The sequence below is a fragment of the Podarcis filfolensis genome (genome assembly GCF_964270895.1).
Source record: "Podarcis filfolensis genome assembly, chromosome: 4".
NCBI lineage: Eukaryota > Metazoa > Chordata > Lepidosauria > Squamata > Lacertidae > Podarcis > Podarcis filfolensis.
Window position 1 is genome coordinate 34,068,812 of NC_139607.1, and position 20,697 is coordinate 34,089,508.

General features: G+C 42.8%; 1 long non-coding RNA gene across 1 annotated transcript; it reads right to left on the minus strand.

Annotated features, from left to right (window-relative positions):
* Nucleotides 1-19,433: 19,433 nt before the first annotated feature.
* LOC310761385 lies at nucleotides 19,434-20,468 on the minus strand. Its single transcript, XR_014547454.1, has 2 exons — nucleotides 20,392-20,468; nucleotides 19,434-19,592 (listed from the first exon to the last, which is right to left on the minus strand). It is a non-coding gene; the product is annotated as an uncharacterized lncRNA (long non-coding RNA).
* Between the last annotated feature and the right edge of the window lie 229 nt (nucleotides 20,469-20,697).

A 20,697-nucleotide genomic window follows, 5' to 3' on the forward strand; every position in this document is an offset into this window, starting at 1 on the left:
TATGTTACTCATCTCTGTCTGCTGTGGTGAAATGATGTAACTAATGTTATTTGCATAATTTATGTAACTTGAATAATTTACGTAGTTATGAAATGTTATCCCACCCCATTCATTTCAATGCAAAGCAAACACAATGCCAAAGGGCATGGAGGAATGTAATCAATTACGTCTCATTTGTGGACTGAAAGCAACAACAGCAAATGATGATTGTATTCGCTGGATTGATTTCCAAATATAGGATGAGCACCTGCAATTTCCACTCCCATATCCTTTTTGTCTGAATTCTCCAACATCCCTGCTAGCAGGTGGGTGTGGCTGGCAGGTGAGAAACCGCCCCCACTGCTTTCAACACGTGAGGGCATTCTGTGTAGCTCTCAGAATAAAATCAAGACATAAAATCACAAAACACCCAACAAAAATAAAACAACAACCCAATAGCACCCCCTCTCAAAAACGAACACATTTTTAAAGGACCTAGGATATCAATCAAATCAACCAAAGGCCTGGTTAAAAAGGAACATTCTTGCCTGGCACCTAAAAGTGTATAATGAAGGCGCCAGGTGAACTTCACTGGGGAGTGCATTCCACAGACGGGGAGCCACTGCAGAGAAGGCTCATGTTGCCACCCTCCTGACCTCTCGAGGAGGAGGCACACAAAGGAGGGTCTCAGAAGATTATCTCAGGGTCTGGGTAGGTTCATATGGAAAGAGGCGGTCCTTGAGGAATTGCAGTCCTGAGCCGTTTAAGGCTCTATAGGTCAAAACCAGCACCTTGAATTGGGTCCAGAAACCAATTGGTAGCCAGTGCAGTCAGACCAGGATTGGTGTAATATGCTCAAACCGTCTTACGTCTTATGGTGTTCACCATTCAAAACTTTTATTAGAAAGGTAGTTCCTAAACAAATCAGCCAGTGTTAGATTACCGACAGCAAACAATTAGAACAACAATGAAGTCTTCTTTACATACAAACACTTTTTTAAAGTTGCAAACGCGAGGAAACCCACTATGAAACTTAGTGGAAATGCTACTTTTCTGTTTAATTTCCACATTATAACTAAAGCGGTTCAGCAGTGGAAAAGTCTTCCCATGGAAGGTTGTGGACTGTCCTTCCTTGGAGGCTTTTAAGTGAAGGTTAGCTGGCCATCTGTCATGGATGCATTAGCATTGCAGGGGGTTGGACTGGATCACCCTTGGGGGAGCGGGTGGCGCTGTGGTCTAAACCACTGAGCGTCTTGGGCTTGCCGATCAGAAGGTCGGCAGGTTGAATCCAGGCGATGGTGGTCTGTCCCAGTTCCTGCCAAACTAGCAGTTTGAAAGCACGCCAGTGCAAGTAGATAAATAGGTACTGCTGCGGCAGGAAGGTAAACGGCATTTCCGTCATGGTGTTCCATTGCGCTAGAAGTGGTTTAGTCATGTTGGCCACATGACCTGGAAAGCTGTCTGTGGACAAACACCGGCTCCCTCGACCTGAAAAGCGAGATGAGCACTGCAACCCCATAGTCACCTTTGACTGGACTTAACCCTTTACCTTTTGCCTTTAGCTTGGGGTCCTTCCAACTCATCTCTACCTTAAAGGTTTTCCATGGTGTCATTTCACACATTTGGCTGTGAGTTAAGAAGGGTAGAAGAATCAAGTGCAGAGAACTCAAGTGATGCTTTTGCATGTGTGTGGAAACGGCACTCAGGGCCTCACCAGGGCTTCCTCTGCCCCAATATTTTAGTTTCAACGGTGGCCAGCAGCACAAAGTTGCATGGAACTGATTAAGAATTGGGCCCTTTGAGCAGTCATCTGCTCACGGAGGCGGAAATCCTCTGCCCAGTTTTGTGCACATAGTTCTTATTGACTACCTGGGGAATTCCACATACATAACTGCGCACAACTCAGTCAGCGAGCAGAATACATTAGCTTAACCTCTTGGGCAAGTCTTCTCAGCATCCATCTGTCAGCGAATTAGCCACACAGGAATGTTTGCTCAGAACGGTGTTTTCATTTCACATGCAGGTTATCAATGCGCAGATTTGGGTACTTTTCATTAGCCGAGTGCGATGTCTTCAGAGAAACGTCAATGGCCTTGACCATCTCAATGGGAACCCTCAAATAAATTTGTGAACTAACTACAAAAGAGTACATAAAACCAGATGAGGCATGACAGAATTAAAGTCTTTGAGTCAGAGGCTCAGCTGTGGCAAGCAGCCAGCCATGCCACGGCCTGTTAGGGCAGGCACATTACCATTACAATTATATCGAGGGGAAATGACTTCATGCGCAGGGTATGGCCTGAATATTAAAAATTCCTCGAGTGAAACACACAAAAAAGGCCGCACATTGTGGCATGAGAGAGGAAGTGTGCAAACATGGTTCGTTTTTATTTCAACACTGCACAGCGACAGATGCCGTGGGTAAGCCGAGGAAATAGCCATGTCTCGGTTTCATGTTCCATGGTTTTTACTGATTGGTGGACAGATTTACAGCACATGTAAGAAACAATTAGAAGGGGTTCTCCACTGACAACAAAGCATGGGAATAAATTCCAATAATGAGATGGGAAAAGTACAAGGTAGGAATGATCTATGTGCTTCCTTCATGGTCTAAAATGTTTTTTTTTTTTAAAAAAAAGCTCTTGTGTTAGTGCCAAATGCAATAGGCAACAGATGGTGTACAGATCCCATACTCCTCTCCCCCCTTAATAGGTTTCCTTTAAAAATAGCACATATTTTCCTGAAACATATAGCTATTTATTGGCTGTCAGTTGAATAACTCTAATGTTTGATTGGGAGGGTTGCAAAAAAAAGGGGGGCGGTACAATATCTGGGATAAACTTCAAAGTTTGTCAGATCACTTTGAGTAGAAAACAAATCTAAGGTTTGGTTTCTAAAATTGTCAGTTGAATGGAACAAGCCACCGAGAATCTCCCATTGCTTACTCCCCTTCAAACACCTCTGCTACAGTGCTATAGACAGGGGCTTAGTGTAGTACTGCAATTAAAGGAAGAAAAGCTAAAATGTATTAAATCCTGGTAATCCTGCTGAGCCCCTTCTAGGGTGATGTATAATCTCTGGTTCATTCACAACATCCTGTTGCAGCACAAATGGCAAAAGGCAAGGTAAGTAGAGCCTATGACAGCAGCCCGATTCCGTCATGGGGAAGACCACATCGAAGTGGAAACAGCAGTGAACAGCAATAAGGTCTTTCATCTTTCCCCCACCTCTTCTGATACACCTCTCTGCTGGGAAAAGCACTCTGTCTGTAATGCAAAGGGAGGCACTTTGGACTTGGAAACACAAGGAACAAATTTATAAGTTCAGAATAAAAGGGTTGCATGCAAATAAACCAATTACATTATTGATCGGCTGATCACTAAAACTGCAGTTATTGGGAAATCCAGCGTCAATGATTCAGAGTCTGTATTTCCACAATACAAACCTGGGAAATTAATTTTTGGGAAATTAAGAAGGTCTTCTGCTAGAAAGAGTGGCGGTCTTCTTCGCTACCCGCTGATGTGTGTCCACATATACTGTAATAGCAGACAGTTGTTGCATATATGCAGGGGGGGGGGAACAGGTCTGGGCCAAACCACTTGCTGCTTGAAGCAAAAGTCAAGACAACACCTCTCCCTATTCCATGAACACAAAAAAAGCTGGTTGACGGGTAACTGAATCTAACTGATGAAGAACATTGCCTTCCTTTGCACCTAAGGGCAGTAGGAAGGATTAAGGGATGAAGGGTAGCTCATGTGGAACACACAGCTCTGTTCTCTAGCACTTTTCTGCTTTTCTGCACTGCCTCGTCTCCAGCATTTGCTGCCTGAGGCAGGCTATTCAGTCTGTCTAATGGTAGGACTGGCCCCAAGAAAAACAACAGACTTTTACACACTTTCCATCCCTTCATCCCTTGTATTTCAGAGGGGCAGTGTCAAGCACCCCCTCCACAGAAAGGGCAGTGACTGAAGCAGGCTTGTCAAGAATATATAGTCCCTGTAAAGAAGCTGGTAAAATGCGGTCTTGACTATGCTACCACTCAGTGGATTTGTAACTGGCTGACTGACCGAACCCAAAGGGTGCTCATCAATGGTTCCTCTTCATCCTGGAGAAGAGTGACTAGTGGGGTGCCACAGGGTTCTGTCTTGGGCCCGGTCTTATTCAACATCTTTATCAACGACTTGGATGATGGACTCAAGGGCATCCTGATCAAATTTGCAGATGACACCAAACTGGGAGGGGTGGCTAACACCCCAGAGGACAGGATCACACTTCAAAACGACCTTGACAGATTAGAGAACTGGGCCAAAACAAACAAGATGAATTTTAACAGGGAGAAATGTAAAGTATTGCACTTGGGCAAAAAAAAAATGAGAGGCACAAATACAAGATGGGTGACACCTGGCTTGAGAGCAGTACATGTGAAAAGGATCTAGGAGTCTTGGTTGACCACAAACTTGACATGAGCCAACAGTGTGACGCGGCAGCTAAAAAAGCCAATGCAATTCTGGGCTGCATCAATAGGAGTATAGCATCTAGATCAAGGGAAGTAATAGTGCCACTGTATTCTGCTCTGGTCAGACCTCACCTGGAGTACTGTGTCCAGTTCTGGGCACCACAGTTCAAGAAGGACACTGACAAACTGGAACGTGTCCAGAGGAGGGCAACCAAAATGGTCAAAGGCCTGGAAACGATGCCTTATGAGGAACGGCTAAGGGAGCTGGGCATGTTTAGCCTGGAGAAGAGGAGGTTAAGGGGTGATATGATAGCCATGTTCAAATATATAAAAGGATGTCACATAGAGGAGGGAGAAAGGTTGTTTTCTGCTGCTCCAGAGAAGCGGACTCGGAGCAATGGTTCCAAAATACAAGAAAGAAGATTCCACCTAAACATTAGGAAGAACTTCCTGATAGTAAGAGCTGTTCGACAGTGGAATTTGCTGCCAAGGAGTGTGGTGGAGTCTCCTTCTTTGGAGGTCTTTAAGCAGAGGCTTGACAACCATATGTCAGGAGTGCTCTGTTGGTGTGTCCTGCTTGGCAGGGGGTTGGACTCGAAGGCCCTTGTGGTCTCTTCCAACTCTATGATTCTATAATTCTATGATCTGTTCCATATAACTCATTTTTAAAATCTCAAATACCAGGGTAAACATTTTTTTTAAAAAAGAAATGTTTGGAACGCATCCTTTTTAAGAACACCTTGCAAAAAACCACATGCATTTTATTCAAAAGCAGGCCCATAACATTTTGGAGTGTGAGGGGAGGGGTAATCGGTGATTAACAGTACGGTCAGCCCTATATTGTCTAATAGCAACACTGAGTTTAATGTTACTCATATGTAAATGTAATGATGAATTGTCAAAAAAAGATTCAGTAAGACGAAGAGTGTGTGAGTGTGTGTGTGGGCAATTTCACAAAACAATTTTTTTGGTCACATAATTGGGTCAGTTTCACAATATTTTAAGTTACATCACTATCTCTTTCCAGCACTAGCCAGCTGCATGTACAAGCTTTTAGGGCTGCCAAATTTTGAAGAGCAAAACATTTGCAAACTTCTGCTTTTAACTATGGATCACTATGACGACTCTTCCCATGAAAAATAGGACGTGTCCTGGAAAAAGAGGACACATGGCAACCCTACCAGGACCTCACAATCACTGCCAGAACCTGTCTGTGATTTTATAAGAATTGCCATGAATGTCATCTGCTCCAGTGTTGAATAATGTAGTGGTTAGAGCAGGCAGGTGGGGAAAAACTGGGTCCAGCTGGCAGGCCAGATCCCCAATTCATCCACCTAGTCTGGGTTAAATTTGTCAGGTCAGAGGCACTGCCCACCTGTCAATCACCTGTTGTCATAGTGATTCATCTTGTAGGGAACCCCTTTGACATTTGGAGCTGCTGCCTGCAAATGGAGCATTTTTTCCTATACAGTGGTACCTCAGGTTAAGTACTTAATTCGTTCTGGAAGTCCGTACTTAACCTGAAACTGTTCTTAACCTGAAGCACCACTTTAGCTAATGGGGCCTCCCACTGCCGCTGCACCGCCGGAGCATGATTTCTGTTCTCATCCTGAAGCAAAGTTCTTAACCTAAAGCACTATTTCTGGGTTAGCGGAGTCTGTAACCTGAAGCGTATGTAACCTGAAGCATATGTAACCTGAGGTACCACTGTATAGACAGCACTAGAGTGTAAAGCTAGGATCAGGATGGGGAGCAGTGAAATGAGTTCAAATCACCACTCACCTATTATTATTAAGTGATACCAACATAAAATTCATTAATACTTGGTATTCTGGTGCCAAGTGCACCGGATAAAAGGTGACTTTCATTTTTGTTTTGATTTTAAATGAGTAATTTCATATTTCATAAACAATACATGCACACTGGTCGTGAATCAGAGGTCTAGTCTTCGTTTTGTAGCTCACAAAAGTAAATAGTTGAAAGGCCTAAAGCATAAGCAAGCAAATAAAGGATACTTTTATTTCCTGAAAATAACGATGCCTCTATATTATACATATGTTTGGATTATAATTTGGAATAGCACTGCACCATAAAAAAATAAAGAGAGAGTCTGAGACACATTAATTCTTGCTCCCTGAAGGCCTTTTTGCTGATTACAAACAAACCATCGGGAGACTTTACACTCCAGTAAATTGGCTTAATTTCATAATGTAGGTATTTTTATGAGCTGCAATACATTGCAATAGTGGCTCTATTGATCCAACAATATTGCGTAGCTCCAAACTCTAAAACTGTACTTGAAAATATAATAATTCTAAAACTTAAATATTACAGGAAATAGGTGCAAGTGCCAGAGTCTTCGGCAAAATCCAATTTATTTCCTTTCCTATGAATAGATGCGCCTTCTTTCTTAATTCAAAACATTAAAAAAAAATTCTTAAAAGAACTCCACGTATTCCATCAGGTTTGGGGTGAAACAGGGTGAGCCTCACAAAGAATTATTGGTAGAAATAAGAGCTATGTAAGCAAAACTGTAAGGTGGTCACTGAGTTGATCGTTTCAAAAGCCAGGGCAGCAAGGGATTGAAAGAGTAACATATGGTGTGTCCTCCCCCCATCCATTGGTCGCTTAGCATTATGTGTGTCTTGTTGGTTGCAAAAGGCATTTGTCTGGCACAGTACAGACCAGGCCCCTTTGTGCTGTTGAACTCTAAAAGAGCATAGGATATGAAGCAAGTCTCTCAGGACTCTTTTGACAGCCATGCCCCCACGGCCCCCAAAGATTCTGCAATCCAACAGGGACATTCAATAGCAGCCTAAGCCCTCCTGCATCCTGCTATTGGCCTTTCTCCAAAGCCACCTGCGCCCTGCTCTGCTGGGAGTAGCCTGCTTGCAGGGATACTGCCAGTAAGACACAGCCCAGAATGAGCCTGCCGGATTGCACAGAGCATGCACAGAAGTAGCTGGTAAGGACAGTTGCCACAGTGCTCTGTTGAAGCTGCTATCTGTTAGCACAGGATTGCTCTCTTTAATTGCCTGTGCAGTTACATATGTTCCCATCAGTTACTACAGGGTTTTGCTGTACGCTTACACACGCTTACACAGGGAGTGCCCCTAAGTAGTGGTGGTACATGCAGACGAGACTGGTGTTTGAATGGATGTCATGGACCGGTTGGAGGCAGAGGAGCGGTGGGAGGCACCAGACGGAGAACCCCTTGGGGAACCCCCAGGGGAAGAAGACTCAGAGCCAGGAGATTGGTGGTGAGATGGCAATGAGTCGCCGGGGGGGGGGGGGAGAAGCAGTCTGGGAGGGGATGGTGTCAGCACCAGGAGAAGCAACAGGGTTTCGTGAGCAGGAAGAGTCTGTGGCAGAGGGCAGTTCAGATTCTGAAGCTGGGGCAGAGGCTGGAAGGGGGGAGGTCAAGAGGCTGCTGAATAATTCAGGGAGACTCCCCCTTCTGCTAAGACCAGCTCCCCTCCCCCTGGTCTCCAAGAACGCATGGAGAAATGAAAAGAGCAGAACAGAGATTAGTTGTGTGCAGATTCAGTTTGAGACTGTGGGGGGGGGTGACCCTGGCCTGGGGAGGAGGAGCCTTAGAGGTGTGTGGGAAGACAGCAACCTTCAGTCCTTGCAACTGCTTAATCAGAGCAAGACCTCCTAGGAAGAGTTGCTGGAACCACTAGGCATGAGCTCTATGGTTTGTTTTCTTGAATAAAGATTTAACTTTTCCTGGCCTTGGGTGATTTATTGTTTTTTGTTGCTGACCTATGCCTGACTCAAGCCCTGACAATGCTACAGTAAGAGTTCTTTAAGTCCTGGTCCTAGGGGGTAGGTATGGGGTGGCCACTGAGCCCCAGTTTGGACAGCAAAGTGGGTTGGGCTGACTGGATGAAAGAGAAGGCAGGACGTCTGCACCTTTAATCGATGTATAGAAGAGGACATTCTAGCACATATGGATCATCATTAGGAAAGCATGGTCAATTCTGGTTGTTCTCAAGTTTCCAACATTAGGTTCAATTCACCTCATCTCCACATCAGTTTGCAAATGTCTCTTCTGAAAAAAAAATCCTCACAAAAAGGTATCTGCAGATTTCTTCTAATATAGCCATCTTTATACACCTGTATGCATTAAGCGATTTCCTGCAATTTTATACATTCTTTTCGCAACTGTGTGAATTTTTGTGCCCACTTTGTTTGGACAACTGCACCACAGAATTTGGAGATGTGCGAATTTTGCAGCAGCGCTGCATTTCGCTCACTGATTGAGCCAGGAAGTGTGAAATGAGGTAGGTCAGCATGAGGGATTTCTCCCCATCCTTATGCCTCATGCATGTTAAAGATGCAGGGGAGCTCAGCCCTTTCTCCATCTCCTCCTCTCCATGCTGAAGCTGGCACTGACAGGGGAGTTGTTCAAGCACAAGGAAAACTGCAAGATGCAGCTGATGGTCAGTGAACTGCTTTCAGTTTGATGGGTGACCCAAACAGGGCAGAGGCCTGCCATAGTCAACCAATATCTCTGGTAGAGCGAGTCACTCTTGGAAATAAATAAAGAGACGAGCCTACTCTGACGGGGAAAAAAGCATTACTGACCAAACTCCCTCCCCTCCCTCTCTATGCTCCCTTAATCGCAATTTGCAAAGCGCTGCACCTCCGCTTGCCTGAGGTGGGCTCGGCGTGGTTAAAACAAACAATCCCATTGTTCGAGACCGACTTCCCAGGAAAAGTGTGGCAACCGCATGCTGGCCGGCCCGGTTGCCTACCTGATTGTTTGAGCCAGTGCTCCACCAGATTGGTGTCAGCTGGGCTTGCCCTCAAGGTTGCGCTCCCCTGAGGCGCTACAAATGGAGGCTGCTGACACACACACACAAAAAGAGCAGCCACTAAGCAGCAGGTGGCCCCTGCTGAGGTAATCAGGATCACATTCAAATGGGAAGCCGTCTCAATTTCCAGCCCAGTGTCTGCCAAGGGGCCTCGAGCTGCCTTGTTAATGCTACAGGGAACACGTGGGACACATTGACTGCATTAATTGTCACTGCTCATTCAGAGGTAGATGAATTATAATGTTACCACTCCAGGGTAAAGCAAACACCTATCATAACAATCGTGTCATTAGTGTGCAGATGCCGGCTGCTCTGCTTAACCTTTTGTGTCTTTTAAAAGAGAGAGAGAGAGAGAGCACATGCAGTAAGATTTTTTATTATTATTGTTTCTCGGATAATTGATTTTTTTTTTTTAAAGAAGTGTTGGGTAAGATCTTGAAACAAGCTGCACCAGATTTCTCAACAGTAAGGAAGGGGGGGAAACATTGAATGAAAAATACAGATCTTGGTTCCTTCAGAGATAGAGGGCTCTGTTTTCTGAACCTTTTAAAGATTCTAGTTGTGGTTTATCTGTTTGCGAGAGGACAACATGTTTGTTATGTCACAGAACTGTGGCTTCAATGAGACTGTTTCTAAAACAATCTAAAAGCAGAGCAGGATATATCCATAACACTGTTCTTGCTTGCTTTTAAATTGGTATGAAACAAACACTGATGGGGTGTGTGAACACCCCTCACACATTCACCTCATTCATGAGAGGGTTGTGGGGCACAGGAGCCAATTCCTAGGGGCCAAGGTCCCTTCAGCCCGCCCCAATATTTTTTTGAGGGGGCCGGGGCTTCCTCAAAATTGATGGACGTTGCCACTCATATGGTGTGCGTGCTGTGTTATGTGATTGATTGTGTGGGGTGGAGCTTACCCGCCACCCACAAATATTTTATTCAAGTTGACACCTCTGTTGTGGGGCCCTGCCAGCTTGCCAGCTTCTTGCCTGTCATACTGACTTCATAGAGTCAGTAACTGTATGAAGAGTTCCTATGTGCTCCTTGCTCTTGTCCTCCAATGTGTCAGGAGGTAGATCTGGTGAGCCTTTTATTATGATTTAATTTGAGTGCCACTCTTGCGCTCAGGGTTCCATATGTAAAATGGGGATAATGTTGACCTGCATCACCAAGTGGTTGCGAAGATGACATTATAAAAAATGAAGGGGAAATTTCACATTGATGTGTCCTTGAAATGCAATAAAGTTTGTCTGGAGGGAGGGGACTGTGTTTATGAGTGTTTGCCTGGTTAGACAGCAGCTTTATGTACAAAAGTAAGAGTTACATCTGTCCCTCCACTTACTTCTCAGCAACCGATGTGACTCTTATCTTTGCAAGTGATGACTCCCAACTGCAGAATATTCTCTCTAGGAATGTTCCTCTGGTACAATTTTGATGTCCTTTTGGCACCAAGTGAAGACCCTCTCTTCTTGATCATGTTTATACTGGATTGTTTTTTGTTTTGTTTTTGTTTTTAAATTAATCCCCACTGAATCCTTTTATGTTGCTCTTTAAATCTGAGTTGTTTTATTTTATTATTATTTCTTGAATTCATATCCCACCCTTCCTCCCAAAGGAGCCCAGGGTAGTTTTAAGTGGTTTTTTAAAATTATTATTTTAAGTTACTTTTTGTTACAATGCAGGGTATGCATTCCTGTAAGCTGTGTTATTTACGTTGAGAAGAAGGAATAATATTTCACAAATCTGTGCAGATAAACACCAAAATGTGCTTTCCCTGGCGAGCTTTTCATTCGGGGAAAAAAAATGCCTGAAACTGGTATTTTGGTCAGTCTGACCTCCCCTTCCCCCTTTATTTAGTAGAATTTATGGAATTTTTTCAAGTATGCATATTTGGCTGATTTAAAATAAACAATGCTATTCAGCTGAAGTTGGGTGGGTATGTGTATATTTCCCCCCAAGTGACCTATGTTAAATTCAACTGCATCCAGACATGGTTTTTTTCTCCTCTAGTCTCCAAAAATGTACTGTAAAACGAACCCATATGAGAATGAACTCTTCTGTGTAAAAAATATTTCCCCACATACTTAGTGGCAGCAAATGTTTCTTCTTAGCTTTCTGAATACTCCCGCCCAATAAGAAATGTGTGGTAGTTAGTGCTGCACATCGGTTTGCGTGGGGGTTTTTCTTCTCTTTGTCTTCTTCCTTGAAATAAGTACCTTGCACACATCTACTGCATAATCTGAATAAAAGTCACTATTCATTATAAGGGTCTTTCCAGCACAGGTCATTGGAAAGACTGTAGTTTTAAAAAATTCATATCCCAGTGAACTGCCGAAGTTTAAAAAGCAGTTTTCAACATATTGTTTATCGTGTTGGCTTTTGGAATATTTTTTTGACAATTCAGGAGGAGAGAGATGGCACAGGCTGCAATCTCCTATAAAGGAATGGGATAGATAGTTGTAATTAGAAATGCCATACTTTTGCAGTTTCATAGTCAACATGTAATTGTTTTTCTTTCAGTTACTTCCACACTATGAACGATGCTGCTGTAATGATTCGGGAAACATAACATTGCATCAGGAAGTGTTTTCTTAAATTCATCATAAATATTTTAGCAATTAATTAGGAGACTAGAGGTGCAAATAGGCCAAGATTTATTTCTAATTAAAAGCTGATATCAGATGTCACCTAATCTGTAGCAGAATATGCACTTAATTGAATATAATTAGGCATTTGTTTCTACAGTTTACCAGAAAGCAAAGAATTAGAATGACTGTCTCTCCCCCCCCCCCCCAGACTCCGTCATTAATTAGAAAATCTTCCAATGAAAGCTCATAGCACTTTTTTTGGACAACCCATAACAAGCATTGCAGAAGTAGTAAAATATGAATCCATGTACTTCTGCTAATATCATTGTACATTCTCAGACTCCCTGAAACAATAGTTGCTTATTTTGTCTCCAACGCAAAGCTAGTTGGGAAATACATTCGCCACCCGTCAAGTAATTCCAGGTTGCTCACCCCATTATATTTCCATCCTGGGTTGGGTGCCAAACAAGGCTATTTGCAATTTCTCATAAAAGCATGTTTAAAATTTACTTCTTGGTCCAGAAAGGGTCAAATGCCACATTCTTATTTCAGATGCTCAGCATATGTGCAAGGCTAGCAGATGAAAGGCTTATAGTCTGGATCCCTCACACTTGGTTACAGTTGGCTATTAATGAAATGGTTCAACCATTTCCAGTCTACAAAAAGATGCAGTTGCTGGACTGAACTGATATTGAGGACTGATCCTTCTTATGTATTATGCTAGTCCCTCAGTTGGCTTTGTATTGAGGGACCTCTTGATGCTGAATGAACTTTTCCATGCAGTCCTGTTGAAATTCTAACAAGTGCAGGCTGTTATTTCTATTGCTTAAAATCATGTTAACTATCTCTGTGATAGAACCCTCCTCTAACAAAATATTTGGGGGCCCCTTTTAGGGTGAAAAGGCAGCGTGGTAGGGATTTTATGTGTGGAAAAAAATATAATGCACATTTTTCATGTGACTTTTCCACAAATGATCCCATGTGTCTAGAATGGTTGCTGCTCCCCTGACAGTCCCCTGACAGAAAAACAAGAAGTCTTCTGTAATTTTATGGTTTTACTATTTTACATGGTTTTTATAATTGCAACTGTTTTTCTTTTCTTTTTTTACAACTATATGATTATATTGTTATACTCTGCCCTGGGACATTATGATGAAGGTTGGATCAGGGATCTTATAAATAATAAAATATTGTAGGCATGTTGTAGTAGGAGATTTTAGTACCTTAGCTGGTAGCCCTCCTGAGGTCACTGGACTCCAATTCCCATCTTAAGACATCCCTATTTTCACCAGAGAAATGTTGGGGGATATGGAGCAGGCATTGGCAAACTCGGCCCTCCAGATATTTTGGGACTACAACTCCCATCATCCCTAGCTAACAGGACCAGTGGTCAGGGATGATGGGAGTTGTAGTCTCAAAACATCTGGAGGGCAAAGTTTGCCTATGCCTGATATGGAGTTCTGCGATCCCCAAGCCAAGAAGATAAGTAAGTATACAACCTTTAGCCATCTGAAGGCAGCCCCTCTATAGGGAAGTTTTTTCATGTTTAATGTTTTATTATGTTTTTATATATATTGGAAAGCTCGCCCAGAGTGACTTGGGCAACCCATTCAGTTGGGCAAGGTATAATAATAATAATAATAATAATAATAATAATAATAATAATAGGATAGGACACCCCTAGTTTCATCAGAGAAATGTTGGAGGGTATGCTGTAGCGTTCTGCACCAGTTGCAAGGTCTGCTTCCAAAAGTGCTCACAAGCCAGGTGCTGTGCAATTTTCCCTATATAGGGAAGTTTTTAATATATATTTAATGGTTTATTATGTTTATATATATATATATATATATATATATATATATATATATATATATATATTGAAAGCTTCCCAGAGTGGCTGGGGCAACCCAGTCAAATGGGCAGCGTATAATAATAATAATAATAATAATAATAATAATAATAATAATAACAATAATAATAATTTTTCTTCAGGCTGCAGGTGTGTTGCAAACAAATGGAGCTTTTCCACCTGCATGCCCTCCCTGTCCTAATGTGCTGCAATTGCACTGCCACGGTGGCACCAAGGCTTGTCTTCGCATCTTCATGTGGATTTCAATTCCAGGCAAGGTGTGAATCAGACTCAACAGCAGGAGCTGTAAAGAGAGTCTCTGATGCCGTACAGTTTAACAGGCTCAGTTAGAGCGGAAATTCACCTGCTATTTGCCTCCTTGAAACACCACTACTGTGAAATCTAAGTAATGTGTCCAGCAAGCGAGTTATAGGTCCGGTGGGTCTATTTCCCTGCTTTATTGAATAGTGAAGTAAATAGGCTTGTAAAACTCACACAGTGCCCATGGGGCTGCCATAATTTACACCACTCCTTACCCTTTGCTTGACTTCCTCTTTAAAGTTTCTTCTGCTTTAGTAGATAGACCTTGCTTCTTAAGATTTTATTTTATGTTTTTGAGGGCATAAATGGAACAATTAGGTATTTAATGGGGTATTCTTTGAAAAGATGCATGCTAATATATTTCCTCATTTATTTACTTAAGAATCATGTTTGTTTTTCCTTACAAAATCATAGCTACTCATGAATTTTTTTAAAAAATACAGTAGAAGTGTCATTCACATTAGCAATATAATGACATCAGCTTGTATGGAAAAATATCATACCGCGATGTATATATACTGAAACACAAAATTAAGTCATTGGAAACCCACTGTAATGGAATAGTTTTCCATTACCCACTTTGGGAATGGGCACTAATCTGAGTTATTCCTCTGGTGTTATGTTCTTACAACACATATGTATTCTAATAAGCTATTCCTGTAACTGAAAGAACATGGAAAGATTACTGCACTTGCTTGTTTGCTAGCAACATGTAAGTATGCTGAGAAAATGGGAGCAGCTTGGTAGTCTTCATATTTGGAGGCAGTAATAGTTGTTAACCCATTGCCTTTGATGTGTGCTTCCCAGACATGGATGACTGGCAGAGTTAGGAGAGAGAGAGAGCAACAATAAGATTTCTAAAGATCAGGATCTCGAAGTGAATGATGGCCATTCAGACTGAAGAGCCACACACCCTGACAGTGTGCACTTGGAAGCCCAACATTCATACAAGGAGGGAGAGTCTTGCAAGTGTGCACACCACACTTCATCTTTAAAGGCTTGGTGGGAGTGGTGGGGAAACTTGCTGGGACATCTCCATCACTTCCATCTGGTCCTGAACTTCAAGCCCTGCTCCTAGCCTCCTGAATCATGACTTCTGCACATTGAGTCTGCTGCTGAGCCTGTACCATGAGTTGCCTGGATAAAGATCTCTTTCTAACTTGCAAAAAAGTTCCTCTGTCTGCATGTTTTGGATGGGAGCAAGAAAAATGATGCACTTGACATAGACTTGATCTTGGGCCAAGGAACCTGGGTTCAAATCCCCACTCAGCCATGCTGCCTCCAGGATGGTATTGGGTAAGTTGCTTTCTTCCACCCAACCTTCACAGGGATTCTACCTCACAGGGATGTTATGAAGCTCAAATGAGAAGATCTCATGGAGATTGTCTTATGCCTTTTGGACAATATGTGGGATACAAATATGGTAAGTATTTTTTTTTAAGAATATCCAAGACAGTACTAGTTTCTTTGTGACTAACAGGCTAAGGAGATATAAACTAGGAAGGCCGAAGGAGTTGTTAAAATATTACGGAGTACATTAGAGCGAGGGGGGTGAGACAGTGGCTTTGGAAAGTAAGAAACGGAACTACTTTGAAAACTGGATGTATGTTGCCCTTCCCCTCCATGATCCTCATTAACACCGGCAAACTGAAAAATGCCTCTATTTTCAGTTTGCTAAATAGTGAATAAAATTTTATGTAATGGGCCCAAGTGGGATTAGTACTCAGCTAGACACTGCGAGAATACTGAAGTGTAACACAGATGATTAAACCACAGGTGAAGAAACTAAGCAGAGACACAGCGCTCGGTGACATGGAAAGTAGAGGCTCACCCCTGGGACTTAAGCCAGGTTTAAAACTGCCCATACAGTACAGTAGCTGGAACAGATTTGCAATCGCAACAGGCAGACTGCTAATGCCAGAAACCAGAAGCTGGGCCTGATTGAAAGGGGTGGCGGTGCTGAAAGCTGATGACTTTCTTTGGTAAAGCCGTTCGAGGACTCCAATAACACGAAAGCAAGGACCTTTTATGGTGTTGCTATTTTCTAATAAGATTTTTTTATCCTCTGGAGTTAATTTAGTACTGATGAAATTTGCCAGGCTAACACCCTCGAAGCACGACGTCACTGCCTCCGCAGGTGCTGCCGCCTGACTAGCAGTGGTGAGAGTTCCTCGGCAGCGGCCACTTCAACCCAATGCTAGAGAAACAACGAGAAGAAAAGCCAAGCTCCAGAGTTGCATAGCAAAAGCGACGTGGCCAAGAACAGACTGCGTTGCCATTTTATTTTATTTAGGAATCACTTCCCACAAAATGTCCCCAACCGATGCAGTGATTAAATACATATATAAAAAAACAACTTTAAAATCCAATGCAGAGACGGGCAAGATTACAAAATGTCCACTTAAAAGGCTTGTTGAAAAAGGGAGCGTCTCCAATAGGTGCCGAAATGAAAATAGAGACGGCGCCTGTCTGATATGTAATGGAAGGAAGTTCCAAGGCTGGATCTGGACACATCAAAGAAGTGATTCTGTAAAACGTGTTGTAAACTTCATACAGGGAAATCTTGTTGGCGAAAAACAGGACTCCACAGCGCCATCTAGCACCACAGTGTTATAATGCATATAAAGTGCTGAGTCCCATGGATAGTTGCTGTCACACTAAAAGCCTGATTGCTACATAGTATGGAAGAGACCTCCTCGTGAAGTGGTATCTGCAAGTGGCCCTTTTCTGCAGAACAGTGATTGGTTGGGTATATAAGGGGTGTGATGATCTTTTAGGTGTCTTGGTCCCAAGCTGCATAATGTTCTGAAATTGTCAAAAATGTACAGTTAAAAACAACAACAGATGTGCCCCTTTCTTCTCATGCTGTTAGCACAAAAGAAAAGAGGAGGAGGGGAGGAGCAGAAAACCAAGCAAGATGTCCCTCTAGCCCCAAGTATGACTGGGAAAGGAGGGTGTGCAAGTCTTCATTGCACCCTCAGCACAGCTGGACAAAATGCTTTCTTTCTGTTTTTATCCCACCTTTCTTCCAAGTTGCTCAGGGCAGCATATTTCCTCTCCCTTTTCTATTTTGACAACAGGCCAATCAAACCAAGAGATGACCATTACATGGCCATCTGCTGAGCTATATGGCCCAGTGAGGATTTAAACACGAGCTTCTCCAGTCTAGGTCCCACAATCTAACCACTACACCACACCAGCTCTCTTTTAGGTTAATTGGTTAATTGATTAATTTTCTTATTGTGTCCATTAATCATTCAATTACTGTTTTAATTCCCCCCATTATTGAGTAGACCCATTGAAATCAACGTTCTTAAGTAATTCAAGCCTATTGATTCCAGTGAGTCTACTCTTCATATGGCTTAAGTGGGTATCACCCATTATTATTATTTTCACTCTTTAAAATGCTCAAAACACACTCTTCTTGCCTCCTAAGTATAGTAGTAGTAGTAGTAGTAGTAGTAGTAATAATAATAATAATAATAATAATAATAATAATAATAATAATTTTTTATTTATACCCCGCCAATATGACTGGGTTTCCCCAGCCACTCAGGGAGGCTCCCAACAGAATATTAAAAACATGATAAAATATCAAACATTAAAAACTTCCCTAAACAGGGCTGCCTTCAGATGTCTTCTAAAAGTCAGATAGTTGTTTATTTCCTTGACATCTGATGGGAGGGCATTCCATGGAGCAGGTATAAAGACTACTACAAGGGGTTAGGGGTTAGGGATGACAGCACTCCAGTTTTCACATTGCTTGCTTTTTCCAAACATGATGAAATAATAATAATAATAATAATAATAATAATAATAATAATAATATCCATTTACTAGTATTTTGTGTGTCTTTTCTGTGATGCTTGGTTTACCTTGGTTGAGTCACACCTGTGAGTTTCTACTGTCGTCATCCAAGGGATGAACAGATCTGTCTGAACCCAGCATTACACATATTTGCCTTCTTGGATATCTTGTTCTTACGTGGTAAATGTTATCCATGCCTTATAACCTATTTGTCGTGTTGTTTCCTATACCATGGATGCTGCCTTAACAGATGGCTGCAGTACTACCAAAGGGAGTGTTCACAGTTGGAAGACATTAATACATTGTGGTGATAAGTGCCACAGTAAACTCCGAGAACAGAATCAGAACTGTGCCATTAGATCCGATGGGAATGTCAAGAAGCAGGTTGCTGAGCTTTCTGGCTCAGGCTTCCTTCCACGACCATAAAAAAAGAGAGGAAAACATGCTTCACCGTACAGGGGGGAACATGAGCCAAGCTGTGGTGTGAGGATGCTCTAGACAGCCCAAAAGCTGTTTCCTAAGAACAGTTACCTATAAATAGCCTGAAGAACTTCAGCCCTGCTGTCTGGATTTAATTTAATTGTTATGCTGGGATTGCTATAAAGCACAAGCAAAGATATTGGGCTTTCCCCCTCCCTCAGCAGTAGTATAATATTTAAAAATGCCTTCTCTGTTTTTCCAGTGGCTGCAGCTTCCGATCACACTGTGTCACTGAGTATAGTGAGGACTTTTGGGGAAGGCGGGGGGTTGGGGGGGGATGGAATTCAACCCTCTGGGCTCTTGAGTGAAATTGGTGTGGGTTGTCTCCTACCTTCCAGTCTTAAAAACACTTGACACTTTGACATTCTCACTGCTAAGGGGATCTGACAGAGGCTCATCAACAATAGGACATTGTTATCAGCCCTGGCAGAAATCATAGCAGCAGCCTGATGTGAAGTGATGACTTGCATTTACTTCCAGGAGGGTGAATGCAATTCGGTGTCAGTTGTTCCCAGTGTATGACTAGGGAAAAGTGAGGAAGTTACTTAAAGTACTTATGTTCTTCCCACTTCTATCTCCGTCATCTTGGAAATAGATTGCAAATTGTTCTCCAGCTTTTGGGGTGGAGGCCTTTTCTTTCTCTCTCTCTCTTTTTTAAATGCAAGAGCAGAAGTAAATCTCTCATTATTATACTGTATTTTGATATGGCTTGCGGTGGGAAGCAAGCACACACACACACTCTAGTGATCGGTTTCAGATGTTGGTCTTTATCAGGCCCATAACGCTGGGCTAAAGATGAAGGCAAATTGTTAGTGCCGCTGTGCTTGCCAATAACCCTCTCCCCTCTCCCCCCTCCAAGAATCTGGCTGAATTAATGAGAGTGTTTGCACAATACATTCTGCGCTGACCTTTACGTCTGGGATAGGCATACAAATCCTGCCTCAGCCAAAATGATGGAAAGCAATTTGGATCTGAAGGCTGTAAATGGTCACAGCTGAAATGAATTCTGACAAGTCATAGCTGAATTCCTGTTGCTCAGAAACAGCCGCCCTCTCCCTTTTCCTTTCTCTCCTCCCTTTTAAATGGACCGAATTGGCTGTTTAATATTAGAGAACTCCAGAGCCTGAAGACTGTAGGAAATGGAAGGGTTTTATTGGGGCCAGCTGAAGGCGCTCTCATCAGCGAATGGAGGTGTGTTGACAGCTCTTGAGTGTGCCAGTGAGTGACATTCCAGTCCAGCATCCTAAAGCGACCTTAAGGAAGGGGCGGGGGGAGAGGGGGGGAAAAGGCCTGCAGAGAAATTAACGGAAGAATTTAAACAGGGTTGGGTTTCCAGCGCTGTCATCTTATTTCACGATACTCACTTAATAAATAAAGGGCCAGATTAAATATTTTCCTTTCGTTACCATATCGTTGGGCAGTGCCGTTGACAAAAATGAGTAATGTGATGTTTGAGTAGCGAATGCTGAATGGGAGCAGGGGCTGCTGTATTTGAATAGGTCAATTATGACCCAGCGGCGTAAAAAATAAAGGCAGCATTAAAACAGCAGCTTCATTAAGGAAGCAGTTACCCCTTTTTCCTTTCCCAGTCGCAGAGTTTGATTTTGGAGCAATGTTGCCCACCTTTGATGCAAACCAGATTATGTCGCGTTTAAAGCTGTCAAAAGTGGTGGCGTAGGGGCAGGAACAGTGGCTCAACTTTCTCAAGCTGTAAAGCAGGCACCCTGGCCTTTTCAAAGGCACAAAAAAGGGGCAGAGGATGGAGAGGGAAGATCACTGATATTCCGCCTAAAATGGCCATCCATGCATAAAATAGCTGCCTTTTGTACTCCTTAAACTGTCATGGTTTTTAATCATCCCAGTATGCTGTTAGAGCCTTTGGAAGTTTGAAGCCAATGTTTCTTTGGTTTCTTAAACATGATCCTTGAGAAGCTCCACATAAGACGAAAACCCAGTGCAGGTTTCTAGAGAGCACCTAACTCAACCCCCTATTCTATGTCCTTCTCCCCGCCCCCCGCCCAATTTTCTCTTCATTTTCTCTGAACGGTGCTATAGGAAACACCTGCCCTAGGGTCTGCTCCCATTTTACCCAGCTGGCTCCTTTCATCCATGCACTGGCTTGGGGTCAGCCCCACCAACAGGTGTTTTCCCTCAGAACAGCTTTCCTGCCACAATTGGAGTAGATCACAAAGGCTGAACTTTGCTGCAGAAGGGTCAGAGGTCAAACACAGCAGCATTGGATCCCTTGGGGACCCAGGGCTGACCAGGTGTTTAATATTATCGGAGCTTATTTGCCGAAAATTGTGATGGAGTGTTCTCAGCAATTCAAAATAAATTTAACGAGAACGGGTTTAAAAGCCCCCCACATTATACAATGCCTGTTCAATGGACAGAA